The sequence below is a fragment of the Phoca vitulina genome, unplaced genomic scaffold, assembly GCF_004348235.1.
Source record: "Phoca vitulina isolate PV1807 unplaced genomic scaffold, GSC_HSeal_1.0 scaffold28, whole genome shotgun sequence".
Classification (NCBI taxonomy): domain Eukaryota; kingdom Metazoa; phylum Chordata; class Mammalia; order Carnivora; family Phocidae; genus Phoca; species Phoca vitulina.
Window position 1 is genome coordinate 13,092,438 of NW_022589731.1, and position 15,925 is coordinate 13,108,362.

Genomic DNA, 15,925 nt, shown 5'->3' on the forward strand with positions numbered 1-15,925 from the left:
TGAATCTCCCGGAGGGCTTGAATCCCACTCCTATTAGGGTGTGATTCAGTGGATCTGTGGTGGGACCCAGGAACCTGCAGTTTAACACACTTCCCATGTGATTCTGCTAGACCACATTTTGAGAAATACTGCACTGCTAGAAGAAATGGCTTCCTAACAAATAATGCAATAGATGTTAAGAAAGAAAAAAAGAAGAAAAATGTAGCAGGAGGGGAAGAATGAAGGCGGGGAAATCGGAGGGGGAGAAGAACCATGAGAGATGATGGACTCTGAAAAACAAACTGAGGGTTCTAGAGGGGAGGGGGGTGGGAGGATGGGTTAGCCTGGTGATGGGTATTGAGGAGGGCACGTTCTGCATGGAGCACTGGGTGTTATGCACAAACAATGAATCATGGAACACTATATCTAAAACTAATGATGTAATGTATGGGGATTAACATAACAATAAAAAAAAAAGAAATGGCTTCCTAGAAGACTAAATCTATTAATGAGATCAATTTTCCACATCCAGAAGTATAACAAGCCAATAATAATCTAAGCCATAACCAGTATGGTACTCTTTAATAATTGTATCAGAATTCTATCACATAATTCACTGATTTGTTCACTCATTCATTCATAGTGTTCATGCTGACATTTATAGTGTTCACTATAGGCTAAGCCATATAAATTTTGCCCCTATTATTCCAAGACCAATCTACCTATTTGCATTCAGTTCAAGTGAGTGAATACTAACTAAACAAAGGGTATGGTATAAATGTGCTGTTTACCTGTAAGGAAAAATGTCAGCCAAGCAAAAAATAGCCCCTTCTTAAAAACTCAAGGAGCAAATATACCTAAGGAATAAAATACAGTTAGAATCTGGCAGAAACTATCAGCTGGCAAATGATGAACTACTTAAAAATAGTCTTATGACAACTGGGTATCCCCTTGGAAAAAGATAAAATTAAATTTCTAAGACAAAAAAAAATTCTAAAGTGGATGAAAGAATTAAATGGGAAAAAACAAAATTTTAAAACTTTCAGAAGGAAGCATAGGAGATGATCTTTATGACTTTGAGATAGTTAAGGAACTTTTAAATAAGACACACATACCCCAAACATAAACTAATAAATTGACTACATTAAAATAAAAAATTTAGTACAACCAAAACATTCCAAAAACAAAGTACAAAGATAAGCCATAGACTAGGATAAGATATTTAAGTTCACAAAATGACAAAGAATGATATCCAGAAATCACATAGAACTCATATGAATCAATATGAAAGAAGAATATGATGAGGTGATCAATAAAAGACTGTCAAGCATAAAAATATATTGCATTAAGATAAATTCTGAGGATGGAAAAGAATAGAATTTCAAGGTCAAGGGGCAAAGAGAGTGATATAAACTTTCTAACTATTAAGAAAAATCTTAAGAGTATATTATTTAAATGGTGCTAGTGAGAATCAAATCATTACACTATTTTCATTTCATCGAACTCCTTGAAAAGAGTGCTCTTAATTTTATCGTTAAATAACTATGTTACAATATTACATGAATTAAATCCTTTCCAACTACATGAAGCTAAGCAGAAATATTTTATATTTCTATTTAACAATGAGGAGGTTCACAGTTTTCTAAGATTCTTTTGGGGAATATCTGAGCAAAAGCAATTGAGGACCCCAGCTAAAGAGAACCTACTGGACATGTGAATAAACACAAGATTTTTCATTATTCATTGTTTACTTTCAATTAGCCATTATTATCACCCAAATATCCACTGACAGAAGACAGGACAAATAAATTCTGAGATAGTCACATACTATAAAAGGCAATGAAAATGAATAAACAAGAGCTATATGCATCCAGATGGATAAATCCCAAAAGAATATCTGAAAACAAGGTTAGTTGTAAGAGTCTATGTACGGAGTAGTAACATTTACATAAAGAATAAATACCTAAAAAACAATGTGTACACATACACAATACCCACATCTATGTATATATTTATACATGTAGTGAAGGTGAAAAAAAAAAATGCAAGAGAATGACAAACACCAAGCCATGATGGGAACAAATCCACTATCTGAGCAGATCTCAGGTTTTGTGGTGTCACAACGTACATAACTTAGGAGGCTCTCTTTAAGGAGAAGAATACAGAGTTTTGAACAAAAATTGATGAGTATATTATTGTATATGCTACATTGTCAAGTATACTCCGGGTAGGAGAGCACTTGAGCAGGCACTTGTAAGAATAAAACCGTGTATTTATTTGACATGTTGAATGGTTTGACATGTTTTCCCCGGACTGGCTTCTGGCTCCATACATCTCATACTTTGTTTCTCCCCTACGCCCACAAACATCAGGTGTAGGCACCACAGGACACATTCATACTGCTCTATGACTTCAGGTCCTGTGCGTTCGTGGCATGCCACGATGCTCGTGGGTGGGAACACGGGGCAGCTGGAGTATCCCAGAAGCTATGCCACCAGTCCTGCACTGGGACATCTAGCGATAACTTACCCATACACGGAAGTAACTGGGACCCACGTAAGACTATCCCGCTAAACCCAAACTCCACTTATATCACTGTTTACCTTTGTTTGTGTATTTGAAATGTTCCATGGAGAGACAGAGGCAGAGAACACGCTGAGTGTGCTCGCATCCCGAAGCCTCCCAGGGAACAGCGGCGGGGAGTTCTGCAGAAGTGACTGTGACAGTGGGACATCGGTCTGGCTTGAGGGGTGGGGTAGCCTGCTAGACCCTGGACAGCTGTCAGTCATCAAGGGTCAAGCTCAGGTGCACCACTGGCTGGCGCGGGCGGTTCACGCCACACCATCCCACCTGAAAACGCATATGGTGACACATCTTTTTTTTCCAGAAGGGACTGGTTTATGCACCCCGCTCCTGACTCCCCACAGAAAGGGGTACCTGTTTTATCAAGGCAAAAGAAATCGCTAGAGCCAAGCGGGACTCTGTCACCACATGTCACTTCATATCAGCCAGCGCATGTCATAGAATGACAGAAAAAGCTGCCACCTGCCAGGGGCTCACAGAGCCCATCAAACCTCTTTTTGTAAAACACTTCAACAGTAACCAAGAGAAAATTTCCTTTATGATCCACGATGCCATCTCGGTGAATGAGAACGAGTGAAAAAATCTCATTTCCTAGGACTGGAGACAAACAGAGGAGGAAGCGACTCTGCAAAAGATCTTAAGTTAAAAATACACCCTCCACTCTTCCCACCTACAATCGCTCCTCCCCCACACATCCGTTTCCTGGGGACCACAGTGGAGGTGTCAAAAAGCAGCATGGAGCCTTTTTTGGAAGAGGAGTTGTAACAATTTCTACCTAAAATGACGGATATTATAAGCTATGACAGTTGGGATTCTTTCCACTGTGCTTTTATCAACAGTGATAACAACCAAAGTTATTTGCAGGGAGTGGGGGAGGATGCTGTTCTGAGAATTACGCCTTTTGTCTCCTGGCTTAACCTTGGAACACTTTAAAACAATTACCAAGAATTATATAACTTGAGGGCCAAATGTGATTTCAGAGAGAATCTAGTCCAATATTCTAATTTAAAGGTGGAGGAAAGCAGAGACGTGCCTGAAGCCACCCAGCCAGCTAAGGGTAGAGGCAGCAGAAACGCTCACATCCTCCTGCGGCAGAGAAAGGTGAGTGGTGGGCAGCGCATACGGGCACAGACCCTCAAACCAGACCTACAAGTGTGTGCCTTGGGCGAGTGACTTAACCTCTGTGCCTCCATTTCTTCATCTGCTAAATGGGAATGTGGTAGCAACAATATGAGCCTCTAAAAGGTTGTTGGCAGGATTAAATGAGATAATATATGCCCAGCACCTACCAAGTGCTATTCGCACTGGTGGTTTTTGTTTTACCGTGAACCAGTTCGCTTACTTCTTCCACACTGCCATGACTCTGTCATCACAACCACTGTTCCAGAAAGAGCTTCACCGGGGGTACGTACGGACAGCCTAATGAAAGTAAAATAATCCTGTCCATACGATGGCTTATGTAAAATAATTGGCTTTGATCTTAAGGCAAAGAAGTCATTAAACACGAGATGCAGCTTTTTCCAGGGCAGGGAAAAATGAGGGGAAGAACGAGAGAACAAGGAGATGCAGAACTGAGACAGGGAGAAAAATGCATCTGTATTCTAACGGGATCAATTTTTAACTTGATTCAAATTAAATTTCAAACGTGTTGTTTTTTAAAGGAAAGCAATTGTTCTAATAACCAGAGCAGACTGGGTCCAAGGACTGCTGCACACACCCAGACAAGGGACTGGCACCATGTAAGCCACCCCACAAGCCTCGGGGGGTCACCAGCACATTATACGGATCGACTACCTCCAACTCAATGTACGTCTTTAAAATATGCTTCCAGGATCTTCCTGGAAGACAGAGCCACTGTCATGTTGGAGAAGTTATAGCAAATTAGTAAGGATCTCGACATGCTTGAGAATACTTGGGGTATAACAATGAAGTCATTACTCTTTATCTCCTTGAATTCCAAGAAAGCAAGAAATAGCAGCACAATAAAAAAAATCTTTCATAGCAGTTGATTAGAAAATATGGCCTGCGGAAAATCAGGCTCTCATCGTACTTTACACATTAAAAATCCAAATATGTTAGAGAAACTGGGATTTTTAACCCCCCACAGCTTTAACACAAAGGATCACATTAATAAGATACAATTTAGATTTGCATTTTTTAATAAGCTCGGGATCAAAGGGAATACATAGCTGAAGGGGTATTAAACTGTAGCACACAAATTGCTCACTACACGCTGGAAGAAGAAAACACGTTGCCTTACTGGGGGAAGACATCTATAATTTGAGCAGTAGAAAATGTATTCTTTCTTTGGTACATTATGACTGCGTACAATTTCCAGGCACTTCAAGTCGGTCCAGGTAGACGTGTCTGCTGACTCGGTCCATCCTAACGTTACATGTTCCAACATGTTATTTGAGGACATCAGTGAAGGAACTGATTTAGAACTTTTGATGTCATGCCCATTCCTGGTTATGTAAAGACAAGAATCAGTCATTTAATCCCTCAGGTTGGGTAGGATATGGTTGTGGTTTACTATTTATCAAAGCATTCTTCCTTATCATTAAAAACAAAACCACTACCATTTTAAAAGCTTGAACCCAGGGCCCCAGGGGCTGAGAGAGACTCCCTCATAACATCTTTCAAGCACACCAAGAATGACCTTCTGGAGATTAATGGTTATGTTAGTCAATATTTATTCACGATGTGTCTAGCATGGTATTAACAAAGCACTCTACATGCATTATTTTACTCTGTTCTCCCCATTTTAAAGATGAGGAAATGGAGGCCCAGAAAGACTAAGTGGCATGGCTGGGATTGGAATGCAGGCAGATCCCTGCCCTCTGGATCCAGGCATCCCTGAAGACCTAGTTCCTCCTCTGGCTGCCCAGCCCAGCCCACAAGACTCCATATCTTCTCAGTAGTATACTCGGGGTTTGCATGGCTCCTCCTCTTTCCATCTGGTGAGTGAGCTTCTTATAACCTCCTTTGCTGTCCCATCACTCCTCTTAGGAAAAACCCTGGCTACACTGCATTTCCTTCAGGAATCTTCCCAGATCAGGGCTGGCCAGCCTTTTCTGCTGCTTGGTCTCCATGAGATATAGCTGTGTCTTATTCCCCTCTGTGAGTTAAGCAAGTTGAGTTGGTTTCTGTTATCCCCAACCAAGAGACCATTGACTACGAATCATTCTAAAGAGGAGCCTTTGTAGTTTGTGTTACTGAACGGATGACATGAGGAAGCCCCTCCCCTGGCAGGGATGCTAGGAACATACATGCACCTGTCACAAGGCCAAACAAGGAGGGAGCATTCAGTATGTCACAACCACTAATTCCTTCTTGTGGGAGAGACAGCTGATGATCATTAATATGGGATTAGAGTAGTAACTTTTGTTACTGGATAAAACGATATTTAAGGAGAGACTTTTGAATGGTAGTGATGGATCTGCTAGGGAGGTGAGAGGCTGCAAGCTCCTCTGGCAAGATGGAAAGAAGAGGGCCCACCTGGGATTTGTGAATGACACTGAAGAGGGAGGAGAGCAGGGCTTGATGGCGGGTGAACACAGGATGCAGGAGGGTATATCCATGAGGAAGACCTGGGAGCCTGGCCGTCTTAAAATCTTGGATGGGCACGGGCCAATAACAAATGGTCATTCATTTATTTAACTGGTTATCAAGCATCGACCATGTTCTAGAAGTGAACCACAGTTTAGATTCCAGTGGGAGAGAAAAGCAAAGCAGGAAAATAAATAAAAAAGATATGCATTATGGAGGGAATAATTTCACAGTATGATGAGGAATCTGCCACCTGATTTAGGGAGAGAAGTCAGGGAAGAATCCTCCCCGTAGGTGAGAGAAGACCTGGGACCAGGAAAACCTCTGTGATTTGGAGACACCAGGAATAAGGCTTTTGTGTCTGGAGCAGGATATGAGAGGGGCAGTGGTAGGAAATGAGGCCAGACAAGCTGGCAAGGGTCAGGGATGCACAGATTCATGAGCATGGAAATAAGCTTGGATATTATTCAAAGTGCAGTGGGAAATCATTGAAGGCTCTGAGCAAGGAAGTGACATGATCCTATTCACGTCTGCTGGGTGGAGCATGGAGGGCATGGTGGAGTAAGGTGAGCAGAGAGGAAACAGGAATACTGGTTGGAAGGCTAGCGCGATAATTCAGCACCCTACACTGTGCCATCACACAACATCATCTTCGCAATCACCATTTAAAAACGTTCACCAGAAGGCACCTCTCTAGCAGCATATTCACCCACTCAGCAGCAAGCAGGTATATTCCAACTTAAACATTTTAAGACAATGTCCTTTAGGTATTTATTTATTTGGGGGATGTTACAAAATCACACATGCTTGCTACCGTGACCATGAAGCAAAGTTGTGCTGTGGACTTTTTAACATAATTTAGACTTATTTTAATATCTGCTGCACTAGATTTGCTAAGCTGATGACTTTTTATTATTCAGCAAGTAATTATTGTTTGTTAGGAAGGGAGTGGAAGACAAGTCCTTTTATTAAGCCCTGAATTGCACATCAACACTGGACTGAGCACTCTATAAACCTAGTCTTATTTAATGGTCAGCACCATCAATCAACCAACTATCCATCCATCCATCCATCCATCCATCCATCCATCCATCCAGACATCCAACAAATAAATACTCTATGTGATCCTCTTTATTGTCCCAATTTTACAGATCAAGAAACAGACTCAGGACAGTAAAGTGATTTAACACTACAAAGGCAGTAATGGAGCTCCTGAGTCAGGAGAGCAGGTTTAGAAGCTGGACACAAAGGTTTTCAAAAGATGCAGAGACAGGGAAAGCAAGGGGAATGCTAAACAAAGCATGAAGCCTTCCCAGAGCCCCCAGGGCAAGTGTGTCACTATGCCCCCTCCCTTACTACATCTTTCTGGAATTCCTGGAGTGGGAGTAGGCTTGTACAGATGAGGACTAGGGCACCTGTGAAAAGTAAGAAGTCTCCCCTGGCTACCTGGTCAGGGTCAAGCCCTTTGCAGAGCAACAGGGCTTTATCAAAGATATCCCACCTGAACAATGCCAGAGTTTCTGCCAGGTTGGGTATTATCTGTGGCTTTGGACATTAAGCATCCATCACTTTAGAATATCACTTTGGATAGCTTTCCCTTTATTTGAGAGCTCTTTCACAAGTAGTGATGCCACAAACTGTGAAAGTAAACAGTAAAGCTTCTAGAAAATAGGAAAATATAGTAAAGACCCGAGATAGACAAAGATTTCTTAAAGCACAAAGAGCACTTACCATGAGGGGAAACTGATAAGTTGGACTACATTAAATAAACAAACTTCTGTTCATCCAATGATACCATTTCAAAAATGAAAGGCAATCTACAGTGTGGGAAGAGATATTTGCAGTACATTTCTGACAAAGGACTTGCATCCCGATTTTATAAGCACTCAACGAATCAATCATAAAAAGACAGACAGCTGGGTTGAAAAATGGGTGAAGTACTCAAACATGCAATTCACAAAAGAGGACATTCAAGTGGCAAAAAAACCAAAAAACAAAAAACATGTAAAAGTGCTTAACATCATTAGTCATCAGGGAAATGCAAAAAGAAAACCACTACCCACCCACCAAGATGAGTACAATGAAGGGACAAAATTTAAAAAACAGAACAAAACAAAAAAATGCATGGCTGAGAATATGGAGTTTCTAGTAGTCTGACAGTGTGCTGGTGAAGAGTGTCAATTAGTACAAGCACTTTGGAAACATAAACTGATGGTCCTAAGGCTGAATATAAGCATTCTCTTCTGACCTAGCAATTTTACTCAACAGAAATATGCGCACGTATTCCCCAAAAGAAACCTACAAGAATTTTCATTGCAGCATTATTCAATAGCAAACGGGATGTGAGCAAATGTCTAACGGACTGTAGGACAGATAAACTCTGATGTCGTCACAGGACCGAATACTAGACGGCAATGAAAATGAGCAGTTGCTACATGCAACAACATGGATGAATCTCAGGAATGTAGTGATGTCAAGCAAAAGAAGCCAATCTCAAAAAGCACATATGATATCATTCCATTTATGTAACATTCAAATGGGCAAGCCTAATCCATGCTGACAGGAGCTGGAAAGGTGGCTCCTTTGATGGGGGGCGGTGACTAGGGAGGGTGAGGACGGGGCTTCTGGATCCTGGCAATGCCCCATTTCTCCACTGGGTAGTACTTACGTGGCTGTGTTCACTTGGTAAACTTGTGTCTAGCTGTACAGTTATGGTTTGTTCACTAGTCTATTAACATCAATAAAAAAGTCAACTTTAAAATTTAACTTTTCAAAAGTGACTCCGAACATCTTTATCACAAGCATTGATTGAGCACCAACTATATACGAGGCTCCGGGCTGGCGCAGAGAGGAGAGGAGATCTGCCCATGCATAAGACCAGGTCCCTGGTCTAGCGGCGCACCAGCTTTGACGCCCCCGGGCCTCTCTCCCGTGGCTACCCAGGCTAATCAGAGAGACTGTTAAATAGAGACTAATCAGGAGAGACCCTACACAAAGTAACTGCCAGTTCTTCAGAAAAGGGAAGCATCGTGAGTAACACAATTAACCGCCCGGGATCTTAGCTGTTTTCTAGAGTGGGTATTTATATACCAGACAGAATAAAGCTGAAAACACTTGTCATTTTCAGCCCCATTTTAAAATAATATTGTTAATAGCGTCTCAGAACTCTTCCGTGTCAAGAACTGTGTGTCATCTAATCCTCATGGTGATCCCATGAGATATGTGTCATTATTCCCATATTAAAGCTACAGAAACAGATTTAAAGCAGGTGAAGTAACTTGCCCAACAAAGCTGATGACTGGCAGAGCAAAATGGATTAAATTCAGGTCCTTGTGCTCCCATGCCCTTTTAAGAATTGGTGGTGCCGTTCTAAACACAGGACGGTTCCAAATACAGACTGTCCCTCTAAATCTTCGCCCTTCTAGTGGAGGAAGGGAAGAGGCAAGCAACAGATGTCACCTGTCCCCTGCCCTTCTTTCGCTCATGGGGTGCCGAGAGGCAGCCCCAGAATGAGACTGATTTGTTCTGAGTCACCTGCAAACATCTAGAAAGGGCCCCGATGAAAACAAAGGCTTTTCTTCCAGAGCCCAGACACGGATACAACATTAATGGAATACAAAATTATAAAATACGACTTTGTATTTCACCCCCAAATTCACTGATTTCCTGAGCAACTTGCATCCTTGAAGCACGGTCAGGTTCGGGAAAAGATGGTTAACAGAGGCAAAGCTCTGAAAGCAATGTGCTGAGGAAAATGCCGGAAAGCGCAATTATTCCTCTGGCACCTCATGAAAAATTGAAGGTTTGGCTGTCAGGGTGTAAAAACAGCCCGGCTTTTGTGCCACCAAATCATCACACTAGACGCATGCTGGAAATACCGGCAGTGCCAGAGCCATCGAGGTTTATGACTTGGTAAAAAATAGATGGTTGTAAAGACCAACTCTGGTTTATGAATCTGGCCAGTTGGAAAGGGAGAAGTCCTCTGTCAGAACAGGCTTTCCAACACACCCACTAGAAAATGCTAGAAAACAAAGAAGTCTACCCTCCCACGCAGGCCTGAGTCGCCCCAGCAAATCAGCTGCACCCAAAGCAGGTACCGAATGAGACTATTTCCACTTAGCAACGGAAGGGAGGGATGCAGGGCTCCACATCGACCAAACCAGACGAAGTGCGCCCTTCAGGACAGGGGATGGAGCCAGAGCTTCCTGAACTCCTCCGAGTCCGAGATTCTAGATGGTAGATCGGCAAGGACAACAAAAGAATATTCCTTTTAATGAGAATAATCTATCACCACTATATCAATCTGATTAATGTAATGGGACCATTTCAAAAGGAGGAAATTACAGGTCATTAGGCATAATTTCAAATTAAGTTAGGGGTTTAAATGATTTTCCTCAGTTTTCTGAAGAATTTACCCAGAATTTTATTTTGCATGTTTCATTCAAAGGATAAATGATATTTACATGACTTTACAAACCTTTCCTGTGCAAAGAACTGTGTGTGCTGGCCTGAATGCTGGAATACAGCTAAAACCGTTTCAAAAATCTGTCTTGCCCCCCACGTCTCCCATGCAGTGGTCTTTTGTTTTTGTTTTTGTTGTTGTTGTTGTTTTTTTCTGGTTCAATCAAACATGTATCCCCTCCTGGCCTATGCTTTATTTATTTTATTCGGTGATAAAACAAACACCTCAATTCCAGGTTGTTTACAAAACAGTTTGATAATCCGATTCCAATTAAACGGCTAAGAACTACAATAAGGACAAAAATATAAATTATGTTAACCATCTGTTTTTGGCTGACAAAGGCAGCAAATGGAAAGGTTAAGTTGATACTCTGCATTTAATCTGTGCTATTGTGGAAGGAAAACCCAATTAGAGATGGTATTTCATTGCAGGCTTTACACTGTTTCCTTTTGTTCTTTAATGTGAGTTGTACCCATTCTGTTACCAAACCAGGGGAGGGTTCATTATCTCCTCCTCCAGCGTGCTACACGAGGGCCCTCATTTATAAATGGATAATGGCTAATGCCAGTGAATTATAACCAGTTACTCAACTGCCCCATCACTCCTTGGCAGCGTTCAGCAGAACTGTCTTCACCCCATCACAAAACAATGGGTTCCCACTGCAACCCGGGGTGTTCGCCCAGGTAGGATGAACAAGGTGGGAACTCAGTGAACAAGCGCTTTCAAACATGAAACAAGTAAAGGAAAGTTTAATCCAACCATTTCCTCTGTCATTAGCTCTCCAGGAGCCTCTGGTATGTGGACAGTGAAGTCAGAGGGAGAACATTTGGAAGTCTTTTACTGAAGAGATGCTGCTGATTGACCCGGATGCAAATTGAACGCCGTGCGGAGAAAAGTAGGGTTTTAGTGACTTCTTCTGAAGGTCCAGTACTCCAAAAGCTGCTGGATCTTCACATCCAATGTCCAGGAGGGGTAGACATGCTGTTTGAACTAGCCACCTGGGGAATTCCCAGCACACCAGCCCTCCTGAAGATGGGAAACACCATCCTACTCGCCACTCGCCCCAGAATCGAGAGTTCTGCTCACCTAAGCCTTCATTCTTCTGAACATGCTGTCTCCATGCCTTGAGCACCTCCTTGTCCTCCTGGTAATTTCCTACATGTCCTTGAAGAAAAGCCTTCCCTGCTGATTCTCACCATCCTGCCTTCTCCTCCAATGAGGCTTCTCCTCCTCCCGGCCCTGTCACACCCTCACAGGGCCAATGACACTTGTCATAGTATCTGTTCATGCCTCTGTCCTGCTAAATTGAGAGTTCTTTACCCCAGAACTACCTTAGTAAGCTTTATATCCCCAACACTCTATACAACAGATGATGGCCTGATGAAGGAATGAATGAATGGACAGACTTCCATAGTCCAGTTTCTTGCCTTGAATCTCAGGGGTGGTGATGTAGGGCAACTCGGATATGCTCTGATGTTCTCCTGGCTTTCCACAAACACAGCAATCTGAACAGACGAGAGCCTTCTTTTCCTTACTTAGTGAGCTTTGTGGGTCTGAAAACCTCGGTAAGAGGAAGGGTTACTCCCATGAATGGGCTCTGGTGGTATATGACTTGTCCTTCCCACTTCATCAGGGGCTGTCCCTGTAGAACTACTATCAGATCCACCCCCCACCACTGCCACCAAAACCAGGGCAGGCAGTAAGATTTACTCCACAAAGAGTAAATGGCCATGGGGCTGGAAGTTGGTATCACTATTCCTGATCAGTGTGCTGCCAAGAAAGCAATGTAGTGAGAGTTACCCCATGATTGAAAATTTCCCTTGTGACAGTGATCACCAAGTACATTCAGAAATTCTATGACCAGATTTCTGGACTGTAAACTCCAGGAGGGCTGAGTACCAAGGATAGATAGGGTGCCAGGCTGGAAAGATATTTGTTGAATGAATGAATGAATGAATGAATGAATGATTCAGGCAAAAAGCCTGGATGGTGGACAAAAAAGGTGGTTTTCTCTCCATTTCATTCATGAGAAAACACTGCAGGCCCAAAGAAGTGCTCTATGGAAGCTGGGGTTGAACTCTGGGCTTCCAATGCAAGGCCCTGGAGTGAGGCCTGTCCCCTGGAAGGGAGAACATTATTCCAGAGGAGAAGCCAGGATGCTGGGAGGACAGAATCAGCATGAGGACAGTGGTGTCTAGCCAAGGCTCAGCAGGACACTGGAGACCAGCAAAACAAGGAAGGGCAGACAGATCTGCTCCCCCTTTCCCCAGGGAGCATGCAGAGAAGGCAAAACAATGAGGTCTTCTTCAGAAAAGCTAAGCCCAGAATCTAGGGGGCTATCCTTGGTGCAAAGGCACTGAGTTCCCAGGGGCAAGCTCATAGGGAGGGGCCCAGGGAGGCCCAAGCTCTGCGACAGTGCTGAAGGCTCCATACAGATGCAGTCTTGGCCCCCATGAACAGTGCAAGTAGTTCTTCTAAACAAGTAGACACACTGGACCCGTAAATGCCACCAAACACAGGGGCTGCCCATCGTCTGCAGCAGAACTTTGTACCCGAAGAAAACAGTGCGCTGTCATACCCTGAGACATGGAGGGCTGATATAGCCACATTACAAAAATGCTAACATATATCCTGAATGCATTCAAATACAGATCATGCAGCTATGAACCCAAATCAGTAAAAAGAGGTCAAAATGGCAGAGGAAAAACAAACCAGTCTCTTTCATGACCTCAAAGTCACTAAAATCAGGGTCCCTAGTTATCTTCTGACCCTGCCACTCTGCAGAGGCCGAAGAACCCCACTCTTGTCCATCGTGTTCTAGCCCCATGGAACTTCTGACTCAGCTCTTCCCAGATTCACTCCTCAGAACTGGGTGAAAGGGTCACGTGATGAAGCTTTCCTTAGTCAAATCAACTCGGGCCCTCCGGGTCTGAAAGAAGATGAGCACATTTTTTTTTTTTTCCCCTCTCTTTCCTCCATTTGTCCCTGCGTCCTGTGTCCCATACCCCGTCCTTCTCCTCTGAGCACACCTTGTCACTGAACTTTCCATGCTCCTGTGTGGTGGACCCCAAGCAGGTGACAGCAGGTGCTATCCTGGGTTTCCCACGTGACGTCATAGAATTAGACACAGAACAGGGGAAGTGCAGAGCTGTGTGTCTGGAGAAGCTTCCCCACGGGAAGGGGCTCCTTTTAGGGTACAGAGCGCCATGTTGCCCGGGCCCTAGGTCTGCCCAGGGGTGCGGGGGGCTGGTCAGCAGCAAGCACTGTGGACTCGCACTACACATTGTGCTGCTTTTTGTTGGCTTCACGCCCCTCCTCGATCGAGCGAAGGGAGGGCCTGTGGCTGCGGGGGAGGCTGAGCTCCAGGTGCCCCCCCCACCACGAGGGCCACAGGAGACCACACACAGAGGGGCCAAGGGGACAGCACATCCTCTCCCCTCCTCCCACCCACCGGAGCTGCTCTTAGTCAAATCAGAAAAGAAAAAGTGAAGGTGGGTAACAATTCTGCAACTTACCGATCACCTAAGTTAGTAATTAATCCCACCTCCCATCCGTAACTAAACCATAAGGATTTCAACATAAAGAATTTGTTTTCTTCACGAAACAGAATCATGTGAAATTTACTTTTTTGGTTGTTTTTTTCACTAAGCCGTCTACCAGGGGCATGTTTCCTGGACAACACACAGAACTGCCTCATCCAGGCAACTGACGTCGTTCTACCCCTTGTAAGAACTGTCACTTATGCCTCAGACCCCCCACTGCTGGACATAAAAGGCTTTTGGTTTTTCTCTTTTGGTTTTTATTACTTCTTGTTACAAGTCATGTTGCAGTAAACATTCTGGAATTTATGTCTTTGAGCACCACATGTTCATACACTAGATTCCTCAAAAGAGGATTGCAGGATCGAGGGAAAGGATATTTTTAACTTTAAAAGATATTGTCAAAGGACTCTCCCTAACTGCTGTTAACCATTTTACATTCCGACCAACACTACAGAAGAAGGGTGCTTATTAGCACTTTTCCCACAATACTTATTTGGGTGGAGTTCTTATTCCCTCAAACAGTCAGAAAATGCCTGGCAGGCAGCAAACATAATTTATCCATCTCTGTGTATCACGTGCTTGGCATTTCATCTCATTCACAGTAGATGCTCAAGGAATATTTGCTAGATGAATGTCAGTAAGAAATCATTAGACATCATTCAAGTGCCTGGGATGAAACCATAATCCACAAGCAATAAACTAAGATCCAGTGTTATACAACATGACAAAGGCATACAATTATCTGTAAGAATAACCGTCCTAAATGGGCTGGAGATCAATGACCAATTAATGGGCAATATAAGTTTCACAAAAGGATGTATTGCCTTTAACAAATCATGTATTTAGACAACCCCCAAGTGGGGGGGACCACCAGGCACACAGCCATGAATAAGTCTGAATATCCACTCACATGCCACATTAAATTCTATGCAAGCCAGGGTAGGTTCCTGAACTGCTCAGAAAGGAGGACACCTGTCCATAACCACAATGCATTATTAATTCTTTGGTTGTAGGATCTTAATTTGCTGCTCACCTCCTCAAAGGAAATCCATTCAAAAGTAGAAACCAGGGCACACCTGGGACTCAAGTCTCCTTCTCAGGAGAATTCTGGGCAAGATGGCACAGGTAACCAGAGACAGGATAGCTTCCAGCCTAGAGAATGGGCCTGGGAGGCAGAATTCAGAGGCCCAGGAGCCATGACGCCAACTTGGAGATGAGAGGTGAGTCGCAGTGCCATGAGACTAACCGGATGAAGGGGAAGGTGGGATTTGCATCTCTAAGCATGGTTTGGGAAAACTTCCACTAGGAAACACACTATCCATTACCTTCTCAAACTCTGGGTTTTCTTCAGGGTGGTCACTGGAAGGACAGTTCTCCTGCCCTAGCCTTCTGTCTTGACTCACAGGATCTGAGGTGCTGTTTGCCCTGCTGATTCTCAATCCAACACCCTCACCCTCCAACTCCCAAACAGGCCGATTCTCATTTATGATGAATCCCACCATGTGCTACAAGAACCAGTTGGAAACAATGGCATTTCTGTAATAAAAAGAGCATGGAAACTTCTTACATCAGGAAGGAAATTGATTATAACCATGCCATGGAAATGTACACCCTAGGTACCATTTTACTACTATTGTGCAAAAAATTACAGGTCAATCTGCAAATGGGTCATTGACCCTATTCAAATAAGAAGCAGTGTTTAGGGCCATTTAAAACATTTAGAATTAGGGGCGCCTGGGTGGCTCAGCCGTTAAGCGTCTGCCTTCGGCTCAGGTCATGGTCCCAGGGTCCTGGGATCGAGCCCCGCATC

The 15,925-nt window shown here is 43.4% G+C and overlaps 1 protein-coding gene across 3 annotated transcripts in view; it reads right to left on the reverse strand.

Annotated features, from left to right (window-relative positions):
* The window catches only part of GFRA1 (GDNF family receptor alpha 1), a 222,076-nt gene that overhangs the window by 86,976 nt on the left and 119,175 nt on the right, over nucleotides 1-15,925 (reverse strand). The gene's annotated exons all lie outside the window — the stretch shown is intronic.